Source organism: Schistocerca americana, chromosome X (genome assembly GCF_021461395.2).
Source record: "Schistocerca americana isolate TAMUIC-IGC-003095 chromosome X, iqSchAmer2.1, whole genome shotgun sequence".
NCBI lineage: Eukaryota > Metazoa > Arthropoda > Insecta > Orthoptera > Acrididae > Schistocerca > Schistocerca americana.
In genome coordinates this window covers 784,753,871-784,767,242 of record NC_060130.1, presented here as the reverse complement: position 1 = coordinate 784,767,242, position 13,372 = coordinate 784,753,871, and positions in this window count along the sequence as shown.

Here is a 13,372-nt window from a genome sequence, read left to right as displayed (position 1 = left end):
ATGCAGTTGGTGAAGGCCGGTGAAGAATGGTCAAGGAAGAAGAAGAAGAAGAAATTCAGTGTTTGTTGAAGCTGAAAACTGCGTAAAAAAACATTTTTGAGTATGTGAACTACCAACATAGATTCATTTGCTGTCTATGTTATACTTTATAATATTTATGATAATTATCACAGAAAGGAGTATCTGATGCTCAGCAAATTATTGGTTACCCTTAAGGAAAATGGCCTTTTCCAATATAGTCGCACCTCATTATCACATTCCTGCACGTGTGGGCATTTCTGTGTCCACAAACTGTTAGTGGAGAGAGAAGGTGGTGATTCCAAATACTCAGGCAGATGTATGACATTTATGATATGGTGTGTCCTGATGCAACATAGGTCAATGCTTGCCACATTCACAAGTAGTGCTCTTCAGGTGACAAAAACAAATGGGGCAAGAGAGGCAGACTTATTATTTTACATGCAAGCACATCACAAGGTTTTTCCCCAAACAATCTCCTGCTCTTTAAATTAAAGAATACAAGGAATTATCTTGAGAAATGAATCATGGTGTGTTTACTAAGTTATTAAAAAAAATTGGCTCTGAGCACTATGGGACTTAACTTCTGAGGTCATCAATCGCCTAGAACTTAGAACTAATTAAACCTAACTAACCTAAGGACATCACACACGTCCATGCCCGAGGCAGGATTCGAACCTGCGACCGTAGTGGTCGCTCGGTTCCAGACTGTAGCGCCCAGAACCGCACGGCCACTCCGGCCGGCAGTTATTCAAAAACTCACTAATACTAAATCTTGGCAAACCATCAACAATGTTTTTGATCATGCTCCTTATCAATCTGTTGTTACTGACATCTATCATGACAAAGCAAAAGAAGGACATGATCAGTTCCAGCATTGCAACATTGGAGGTAGTTAAATATCTCTCCATAAATAATGGTTCACCAAATACAAAATCAAAGAACAGGCAAAAACATTGGGGCATACTTTCATCAGGCTGCTGCTTTGTCTCTGCCATTTAAACATAGCATAATTAGTATGGTCCAAAATTAAAGGTTATGCTTGAACATTTCACCCCATCTGCAGTGAATGCACTCACAAATGTAGCTATTAGGAAAGTCACATCTGAAGATAGGAAGAAAGCTGTCAATCATGTGCAGTACATTGTAGAAGAAGAGTGACACCATGAAGCTCTTTTGGAAAATCAAGAGGAAGATATGAATATTTTACTAAATAATGACAGGAACAGCAATTTTTCAGAACTCTATGATACTGAGTGGAATTTTTCTTGTCACCACAGAAATGATTGGATTTTAATAAGGCCATTATCAGTCACTGTTTTTTGTAATGCTGTTCTTCTTACTCCTAATACCAGAAGGCTAACATTAAAGGTAAGCATTCTCAGCTAGATCAACTTTTATTTTACTTAGAAATAAATAGCCTTATCAGGAAATGTAGTAATAGATTAATTTTAAATGTAGAAATGACTTTCTCACAACAAAACTGAAAAGGCCATTGCTTAATTCTTGATATGTGAGTGAAGCGTTATGTGTCACATATAACATAAATTGTTTATAATGTTAGAAATCTCTTGACAGAGCTCCCAGCACTTCACACTTTTTTTAAAGATCAAGTTAGCTTCTGATTATTGATTGTGATGAGACAGTACAAAATTTGTCAAAACAAAAAGCAAGGAAAGCTACATAAGTGTATTTACATTTTTATTCAACATAATTTTATAATTTTTGTTCAAATTTCTGCTATAACTTCTATGACACTAACACACTTCTATAGCTTTCACATAGAAAGCAGGAGGTTGTGGAGAGATTACATAAAAGAAGATGTAGTTAAGGAAGTTTACCTGCTCGTTATGGGAATATTCAACTTACGTACAATCATGTTGGTATCCCATCAGTCCCAGCTGTCTTTCACGTGTTGTGTTTACATGTATCCCATGGTCAGTTTTTTTGATATGAACTTTTGATATTCATCCAACGATTGGAAGGAGGAACTGAAATAAAATCTGCAGTCATTTTTACAAAATGCAGTTTAGTATTTCAGTCTTATCTTGGTCATCCTGCATTTTGGTACCATCATCATCATGAAGTGACTGGTAGATTGCTTTTATTAACTTACTGTCTGCCCCCTTAGCTGACTGGTCAGCACGTCCGATTGCCATGCAGTGGGTCCAAGTACAATTCCCTGCTGGGTCAGAGATTTTCTCTGCTCGTGGAATCGATGTTGTGTTGTCCTCATCATTCTTTTTATCATTATCAATACACACAAGTTGCTCAATGTGGCGTCAACTGAAAAGGCTTGCAACTCAGTGGCTGAACTTGACCGGGTGGAGACTCCCAGCCATCAATGCCATATGATCGTTTCATTTAGTTAATTACTGACTCATTGTAAGTCCAAAACTTCATAGGATTTATTGTCTAACCGGTAGATAGAATTTTATTTTTTAATTAATTTAAAGCTTCATGGATAGCTCCCCGTGTACCTATTTTGGCTTTGTTCAGTTTTTATTTGTCAACCAGACTTTGGTTTTGATTATTCTCTACTGAAGTTCCCTTTATTTTTGGAGCAACATGGCTGTTGAACTAAGGCAGATCTTTACAATCCATCACAACTTTGCTTGGCATAAGCTGCCTGTGGTCATCAAACTCCTTTGTTCAAGGGCCAATACTGATACTGTGAGGAGGCACCATGGGACACATATATACTGGTCTCATTATTAAAACGTTTCTTTTCATATTTCTCACAGTGTGATGGTGGTTGTATTCAAACACCTGAGGCTACTATTTTAATACACTGATCTCATACTAAAGCAAATACAAATTGTGCGATATCTCATTTGGTCAGAGAGATCTCTCTTTGAAGGGTCACAGAAAATAATTATATTCACAGCTGTCCTTTGTGCCTAGCTGATAGGTAAATACATTATACATAATTGTTTGGCTGGTAGCATAATTTGAAGGTGATTAAGGCTGAACGACTTGCTGTTCAATCTCATTTGCCGTTCACGAGGATCATGTTAGCAGCAGTGCTATTATAGACTAAAAAATGGACCTTTTTGCTACTTTCAAAGTAAAGGGTTCAACATGAGTCTGTCCTTCACTAAATGAGTGTATTGGTGTTCAAAAGTGCAAAGAGTTGCCAAAGAGATAATACATGGACATTTTCATGGAACATCAAAATCGAGTGTATTTACTGTATTTGCAGCTATTTGTTGTATTCTCTTCATACTGTTTCATACGGAACGATTAAGTTACTTTCTTTTACCTCCAGCAGGCTCCCATTCAATAACATATTTGCTGCTACGACTTCGTATTGGAAGCTATATGAAACTCAATGACGTTTGTTTGTCCCAACGATCAGTTGCATCAAATAATAAAATCCATGAATTCATCAGTACTACACTATGCAGAATGCCTCTGTAACATTAATGCTGACTGGTTACATATTATGAATCAGAGCACTGTTTGGCACATTTTTTATGACTGATGATGTAATTACTATGTGACAATAGTAACAAATTTGTGGATTTTATTATTTAACACAGTTCATTTTATAACACCCAATATGATGTAATTGTTCTACAAACCTGATGATATTCCTTGGACCAAAACTAGTTGATCAACAAAGAATATTTATCACTAACTTTTGGCAGTAAAGGTTCACATTTTTCAAACTGTGGGGAGTGCTGGATTCAGCTGCAATAATATGTAGCCTAACCGCAATCGTATTTCCTTATTCATTCTTAGACTGGTTGCCATAATATCACTCCTGTTGCTAACAGACCAGACGTACTTGCATGAATTACTGATGTGTTTCTCTACATGTAACGCAATCTTTCCATGCTCGACTGAAACAGTCAATGAGCATGTGATGATACTCATGGAAGTTGATACATGTGTTTTGATCTTCTTTGAATACCTTTTCCTTAAAATGTAATTTGTACACAGTTTTTAGTATTTATCCGTGAGGTTCTGGGAATGGGGCCAAACCACTTCGCCTCCTGTGGTGTTTCGGCTGTGATCGTCTAGCCACCTTCAGACTGAACCCGTGCGCGTGCACGCACACACACACAGACACACACACACACACACACACACACACACACACACACACACACACACACGCACACACGCACACACACACACACACACACACTCACACAGATATATTGATTGTTACAGAATTTTTACTCTGCAGTGGAGCGTGTGCTGATTAAACTTATTGGCAGATTAAGACTGTAAGAAAGGATCAACTAAGTCTTTTACAGTTGTAGAAGATGCTGGGAGGGCGTGATTCCTTGTATGGCCTCTTATAAGGTTACTAATTTTTGCCTACTGAGGTCAGGGGATGTTGGAGGCCGAAGTACAGGTTCTGTTTGACCTATGCATCTTGGATCGTATTGGCGCATTCACCGTTGTCTTACATCAGTACAAACATGTGCCGGTTCTCTATTATGTGTGTAACAGTAGTCCTCAAACTTACTTTCTCAAGAGCCATTACTAACATTGCAGAGTGGTGTCTCGAACTGCAAATTTAAGGATGTTATTATTAATTAGTAACCCACATAAATTAGTAGATATGTAATTGTTATGAGGCCCCAATAGACTAACTTAGCTGCTGCCCCCCCCCCCCCTCCCCCAAGTACTGATCGTTGAAAATCGGCACCATTCGGAGCACTTCGTGTCGGCTGTTCTCTACTTCAGATTGCTGCACCACTCAGCGACCCTAAAGCTGTGACACTGTTAAGTACCTGACGATGTGTTGATGAGTTGTCTGTGTTAGCGGATGATTGATTAATAATAGCAACTACACTTATACTTAAATGCATTATACAATAGGATGCACGATCACAAATATTTACTAGATGTTGCTGAGTGACATTCGTCTTCTACCTGCTGCTTTGTACTACAGCAGCCTTAATTTAATTTCATACTCTTTGCTACAAATATGTACCGTGTTTGATGATGACCGTCTCTGTAATGCACCCTCACGGATCCATATTAATTCCGTTCGGAATTCATACCATAGCAGCTGATCAGTTCGAGGCACACGCGCCCGTGAGTTGTCAGCACTGGAAGACAAACAAGGAAACCTTCCCCCTATGAAGCCCTTTACCCTGCAATGACAAATCCATCTGCCCCTGCACCCAGCTTCGTCCCTGAGGTGCCCAGTCAACTTTCCTCACTCCTACTATATTTCCTGCAGTATATTTTTGATTCGACCACTGAGTCACATACAGCAAACAATTGGAAGTGGTAAGTACTACTTCTGCCAACGGCCTTGCCTCAGTGGTAACACCGGTTCCCGTCAGATCACTGAAGTTAATCTAGGGCTGGGCTAGCACTTGGGTGGGTGACCATCCGGTCTGTCGAGCACTCTTGGCAAGCGGGTTGCACTCAGCCCCTGTGAGACAAACTGAGGAGATACTTGATTGAGAAGTAGCGGCTCCGGACTCGGAAACAGACATACGGCCGGGAGAGCGGTATGCTCACCACATGCCCCTCCATATCCGCATCCAATGACGCCTGTGGTCTGAGGATGACACGGCGGCCAGTCGGTACCTTTGGGACTTCATAGCCTGTGCGGGAGAAGTTTAGTTTAGTTTTAATTACTATTTCTTTAACGGTAAATTTAAGAATTAAAATTATTTAATTAATGTGTCTTGCGATGAATTTTTTTGGCTTTCTCGTCCACATTTGCACCTATTCAAATGCGTACAATCTATATTACGTCTTCTAAATGCAGAATCTTTGACTATCATGCGAGACAGGAGTCTCATTATAGTGGGATGGACTGTTGGGGATAAAAAAAGAAAAAATTACCTGCAAACCAACGAAAGGGACGCACTGCATTAGCACCTGCAGCGGTGCACCGATAGTTTTAATAGAGCGCATGCCGGTCGGATGTCAACTATGCAGAGTAAGTATGCTACACTGCAAGATGGGATTGGCCCAATCAGATATCGGCAACATGTGCTCTTAACTGTCAAGTGCAATATAATATTAAGTGCACTGCAGTTGCAATTAACATCTACAACGCGTTGGGTAAACTTATGTCCGTGCTAAGTCATTTACGCGATGATAAATGTATCGAGAAAACTTGAAATAAAACGTCGTCCTCACAAGTCTCCGTAATTTGAAGAGCGAAAATTGCACTTCTATAATTATTGGTCACTTTTGTTACTGACAGTATTGTTCTACAGTAGACACGCGAGAAGCTGACTGGCAACCCCAAAGTACTGATCGCTACATGTCGGTACTATTCTGAACATTTCTTGTCGATTGTGATCTGTTTTACATTGCTGCCAGTCTGAGCAGTCGAACAGTTGTGACACTATCGTTACGTGGTGAAGTGGTGTTGATTTCACCATGTGTGCGGATGACTTGGATTAATACAAATATCTGTCCTTATAAGTTTGATAAACTAAACACTAGTTTTCTTCTACTCACCGAATTGTATTACAACAACCTTAAATAATTTGATGTTATTTGCTACAGGAAAGTTTAAGTGCCCGTTTTCCCCACGCGCCGTTCGGGAGTGGAACGGTAGGGAGACAGCATGTGTAACGCACATTAATTAATCCGTGTTACGTCCGTGTCAAAATTTATACAATAGTAGCTGGTCGATACGAGCCGCGCATGCCCGTGAGTTGCAAGACTAATAACTAATAGAACAACATTCTCTGTCTCACATCCCGTAATACCGCAGTGACCATGCGAGTGACTCCTCTGCCTCCGGGGAAGGGGACCAATTTTACTTATCTGACGGTCGAATTCACCAGCGTCAATTAAAATTAGGTCTAAGCACGTCTTAAAATATTACTGTCTCTGTAAGTATTTTTGTTAGTGAGCAGGAAAACTGCACTCTTAAGAAGCTCTTAACGTTAGTTTTTTATTTTATTTTATTTTATTTTATTTTTAATTGTGCTGTGGACGAGTGGTTCTAGGCGCTTCAGTCCGGAACCGCACTGCTGCTACGGTCGCAGATGCGAATCCTGCCTCGGGCATGGATATGTGTGATTTCCTTAGGTTAGTTAGATTTAAGTAGTTCTAAGTCTAGGGGACTGATGACCTCAGATGTTAAGTCCCGTAGTGCTTAGAGCCATTTGAACCATTTTTTGTTCGCTGCTAAGTACATACTGTTATAAAATACGGCTGAGAACCGCGGTCCGCACGAATACTTAATTCAGGCTGCATGCTGCCAGCGGGTCACAGTTTTACGACTACCGATCTAAGGCTTTCGTACAGTTCTGTTTAATTTTGTTCGTTTGTTCTCATTACTCAACGTTCTTGGCTCTGAGCACTATGGGACTTAACATCTGTGGTCATCAGTCCCCTAGAACTTAGAACTACTTAAACCTAACTAACCTAAGGACATCACACACATCCATGCCCGAGGCAGGATTCGAACCTGCGACCGTAGCAGAGTAAGAACGTTGAGTGCCGGCCGCGGTGGTCTAACGGTTCTAGGCGCGCAGTCCGGAACCGCGCGGCTGCTACGGTCGCAGGTTCGAATCCTGCCTCGGGCATGGATGTGTGTGATGTCCTTAGGTTAGTTAGGTTTAAGTAGTTCTAAGTTCTAGGGGACTGATGACCACAGATGTTAAGTCCCATAGTGCTCAGAGCCAAGAACGTTGAGTAATGAGAACAAACGATCAAAATTCAACAGAACTGTACGAAAGCCTTAGATCGGTAGTCGTAAAACTGTGAGCTCACGTAATCTGAAATCTGTTTTTTTGTCACACTTACATATCTTTCTTAACATTTCTATTAACACCCAATGTTAGCAACGATCTCTGATACCTTCCTCTACATGAACTAACTCAACATGTTTGGTCTGTTTGTAACCAGGAGATCTAAGGAGTTATCCTCACGGGCTATTTCAGTGACTAATTGCTCAAGGTAAATTGTACAAAAAGCATTTAGAACAAAATCACACGACTCTCTCTATACCTACTACCCACCCTAATCACTTCCATTCAGTAGCTGTTGTGTTGAAATCTCTCACTAATACTGTAATACGATCAAGAAATAAACATGCAACCTTTTCCAAATTTAAGTTTTTGAGGACAGCCACAAATCACACACTCAGTACTTCTATTGTCCAGTTTCACTCGCAAGGGAAGGCCACGACGCTGGTATCAGATTTATTTAAAACTCTGTAAACCTTTAGTAGGCCATTGAAACAACATAATGTGCAAGTTGTCAAGATGCACTACTCTGGCAATTCCGACAAAATCAGGAGAGAAATTTCACCCGTCTCTTATGTGGCTTATGTATCTCTGAATAGGTGACTGACATCGTCAGGTGAGGACATCGAAAAAGTTCAAAGAAGGGCTGCTCGTTATATATTATCGCGAAATAGGGGAGATAGTGCCACAGACATGATACGTGAATTGGTGTGGCAATCATTTAAACAAATGCGTCTTTCGTTGCGACGAGATCTTATCACGAAATTCCAATCACAAGTTTTCTCCTCCGATTGCGAAAACATTCTGTTGGCACCCAGCTACATAGGGAGAAATGATCATCACGATAAAATAAGAGAAATCAGGGCTAGCACAGAAAAGTTTAAGTGCTCGTTTTCCCCACGCGCCGTTTGAGAGTGGAACGGTAGAGAGACAGCATGAAGGTGGTTCATTGAACCCTCTGCCAGCCACTTTATTGTGCATACCAGAGTTGTCACGTAGACGCAGACGTAGGCGGTAGAGTTCATGGTGGTTAAGTGGAAGCCGGCACAGTAGTTCAGCGAGTTGGGTCAGAGGATCAGCTGCACTCTGTAATAAAAACCTGAGTGAAGGAATCAACGATGAACTAATTTTTAATCTATAATGTCGGCAGGGAGAGAAATTTTTCAAAATGTCACCGAGGTGTGTTTTCCCTTGGAAATGAACATTCCCTACAAATGCCGCGAAACTGTATTCATTCGATGCAGTAGATGTCGTTTCAATTTATGTCTTCCATGTCTGTATGACAAATACCATCCTGCAACGTTTCATGTCGAGAGCACATCCGACGAGTAATTGTACGTTACTCTTGTGGTCTGGCACTGTGATTTACTATATTACTGAAAAACGTCATTCGCATAATTATTTATCTAGATTTTATTTGAATTTTGCAAGCCTGTCCCTCGTCCATAAAAACTGAATTAAAAATAGTAAGCAGACAAATAACATGAAATTCACTAAAACTTCATGAAAATGTGCGTGGTTTTTTTTCGTTATATTACCCCTTCAATGTCATATAAATTAAATAATGTGACCAGTGATGAAGAAATATTGGCTGAAAAATTTATGTTACCAAGATTCTAACCGTCGCCTCTTCCACGACCCTCTTCCTATGCGCAATCGCTAACCACTTTTTTTCGTGGACCTATCTTTTTAGTTAGCTAACTTCAATCACCAAAAATCAGTTCTGTCCTTACTTGGCTCCGCCACTTAAAATCTACGAAGAAAAAAAAGGAAATGAACCATCCCTCTTTAGGCGTTGCCCCTAACTATTCACAAAAAACGCTTGCCCAGAATGACTTCTTACAGCCTGCATCATCGCACAGATTCATCAGTTACGTAATGGGTGCGTAAAACTTCTCCTGCGATTTTCTCGAAATTGGCGTAGTAGTGCAACTTACTGCTTGCACGTTATGTTGTTTTAATGGCCTACTAGGTGTACAAAGTTTGAAGTAAATCCGTGATCTCAACGTCGTGGCCTCTCCTTGACAGTTTAATTAGCCATCTACCTTGAATTGTACACTCCACAGTTTCTGTTGATGCTCTTGTTAAACCGAGTGTAACCGGTCAATAAAAAGTACTGAGTGCAACTTGTGGCTGTTCTGAAAAACTTAATCTCAACAGTCACTAATTCCCCAGCAGGCAATGCTTGTTCTCAATAAATTTTCCAAGTTTTCCCTGAAATATTTCGTCTCTACATTGAGGTAGGGAGTCTATAGGAGTAACCCATTACCATATTTGATCCATTTTTAATACTTATCTTCAGCCAAATTACTTTGCATACACAGTCTGTACTAATTACACGCAAGATGGCGCCGATAAGAAAGTGTAGTGATATTTCACTCTCGTTAAAAAGGCAAAAAATAAACAGTTATTCGCGTAGAGAATGTGAAAGGCGCATGATCAAAGGTGTTTTAGGCGTAAAAGTGCAACTTATGGTTACACGAAGAATGCGAAAAAGTTAATATGAAATTCATCAGTGATGATTTTTCCCTGGACATGCCACGGCTGTTTACGTCACGAAACGGACAATCGTCTTAAGTGCAGTGGATTCGAGAAACGAAATTATAAATCTACAACAAAGTGACATTGAAACAATAAAAACAGATATATTGACTATAAAGAAAGAAAATGATAGATTAATGTGTAAAAATCAGTCCTATGTGTGCGAAATAAATCAAACGGAAAAGCAAGACCGGGAAAATACATGTGCGCCTACGAACCCTACAAACAACACAACCAGCGTTTCCGATGTCACGATAAACTCAGCAAGCCAAAAACTTGTAGATAAATATAAGTGGAGGATGAAGGCCTACAGTAAAAGAAAAGGCTGCAGTTATGCAAGGGGATGTAAATGAGTTTCTAATAATTTGCGATTCGTTGCTGAAAAATATCGCTGTCCCCAACTGCAAAATCGACGTCAGATCGAGAATTAGAATGCAACAACTTGGCAAACATTTTAATAATATGGTAAATTCAAAACAAACGAATACAAAACCCGATTCTTAAACCAAGACTAATTACAGTGCTGTCTTTATAAACGTTGGAACAAATTTAAGAAGCAGCAGCGAAGAAGAAATTATTAACGAAAGACGAAATATGATTCGTTCGGCAAGAAGTATCTATAAGGGATTCCGGCGGTACTTAGCGGAATCATTAAAAGGTCAGTGAGTGCAAATATACCTCTAAAATAAATTATACTGTCAAAGAACAGTGTTATCATCTTGGGGCAGTTTTCATAGACCCAAACAAATTTCTATGTGAAAACTGCCTGGGGAAAGATGGCATGCATTTAAACAGAATAGGATCTGTAACTGTTTACAGATGTCTGCAAATTAATCAGAAGTAAGGGAAACTTAATATGGCCTGATGGGGATGAAAAATCAATTGCTGCAGCTGAAAAAAAATATAAGCACCACACAAAAAAGGAGGCACTGCAGAATATGCACTCAGAACGCAGCCCAGAACACGTAAGACAGCAAAAGGAAAGTTGCATTAAAGCACTACATCAGAAATCCAATATATTGGTAACAAGAAACTGGAAGCAGAAGTAGTCCTAGGTGACATACAACCAGACATACTTTGTATCAGTGAACATGGTCTAACTGAAGGTCAGATCGTTAACTTGACAATAAAGGTCTATATCTTATCCAGTTACTTCTGTAGATCTAAACATGAAGGTGGTGGAGATTCCATATCTAATAAAAGAGTTAAGTCCCTAAAAACTGCAAACAGTAAAGGTGTGGGATTACTCACACCTAGAGAAAAAGACTTTGAAATTACAGGTGTTGTGATGTAGTGACTGATGATTTTAGATTTTTTTCTGTGTACAGATCACCAAGTGGCAAGATTAACATATTTCTGAAAAAAATTGGTAACTTACTAAGAAAGAATATGAAGAAAAACATCGTAATATGTGGAGACTCCAAAACTGATATGGGAAAACAATTGAAACCAAGACAAGATTTTGAAGAATTGTTAATCCAATACAATATTAAGACGCCAATATCCGCACTAACAAGAGTGACTTCTCAAAGTCAGACAGTTATTGCCAACATCATTACCAATATCAGTAGGTGTAGCTATGAGATATATGTAGTACAAACAGAAATATCTGATCGTCATGGACAGCTGATCTGCTTCCACATTAATAAAGACATAATATAAGAACCAAAACAAACAACCAAAGAAATCAGGAACATCAGTGAGCAAAATATTAATATATTTAGAACAATATTAAGCAGGGAAACCTGGAACGAAACCCTACAGGTGCAGAATGCAAATGCAAAGTATAATTCATTTGCTAAATTTTATGTAGCATTCGCCAAAGTAAAGAGACGAGAAAAGATGCAGGATCAGACAATGTGGATAACCAGTCTCATAACAGAACTGCAAAGAAAGCTGCAGGATCTGAGATGGGGGGGGGAAGATGAAAATTACAAAATGCTACGAATAAATTATAGAAAAATAGTAAGAGACGTAAAAGCAAGAGCAGTTAATGCCACCATAATGAACTCAAAAAACAGGCAGCTTGGAATTAATGGTGAACGAAATGAAAAAGCTTGATTGAGAAAATGAAAGAGATATCAGGTCAATGAAAATTGACAACATAGTGGTTACAGGCGGTAGAGAAATAGCTAACATACGAAATGATAACTATATAAATGTGATAGAGAACTTAAAATTTGAATGGAATAGTCCAATAAAGAAGGTTAGTTATCAAAAAAGCAAACAGAACCATGTTCTTGAAACCAGTCACAGAAGATGAATTGAAGAAAACTACACAAAAGCTGAAGTCTAAGGAATCAGCTCGTGTTGACGAAATATCTAATCATAGAATAAAACAAGTAAGTGAGGAAATAATCTCACAAATGCTGGATATGGCAAACAGGTCTTTTAGAGATGGAATATTTCCAGAGAAACTGAAGATAAGTAGCGTGGTACCAGTGTACAAGAAAGGGGATAAGAATGACCCCAACAACTACAGGCCAGTTTATATGATACCAGGTTCCCCATAAATCCTGGATATACTTATGTATAACAGATTAGTTGATTATCTGGACAAATACAACATTCTTATACCATCACAGAATGGTTTCAGAAAGAGTAAATCTACAGAATCAGCGATTGCTAGACTGACAGAATATATTATAGAGTCCTTAGACGAAAAACAAGTTGTATCTGCAATGTTTCTGGATCTCTCCTGAAATACTGATAAGAAAGTTGGAAAACTATGGTATCCGAAGGCAAGCAGGCGAGTGGGTAGAATTATACTCTTGCAACAGGAAACAACATGTAACAATAGGGAATGCATATCAGTCAGAAACCAAAGCCATCAAATATGGGGTGCCGCAAGGATCCCCAATCGGGCCATTGCTGTTTAATCTGCTTGTTAATGACATAGGTGTTGAAGAGAGAGAGAAGAAAATATTGTATGCAGATAACATGACAATACTGAACAGTGATCAAAATGTGGTACAGCTTGAGAGAAGAGCACACTTGTCTGCAAACACCACAGCTCAGTGGCTCCTTGAAAATGGACTTGTTACAACCTAAAAAAAGATTATGTATGCAGTGTTTAGAAATAAAGAGAAGGCTGTGCACATAGGTTAGAGGTGGATGAAATGAGT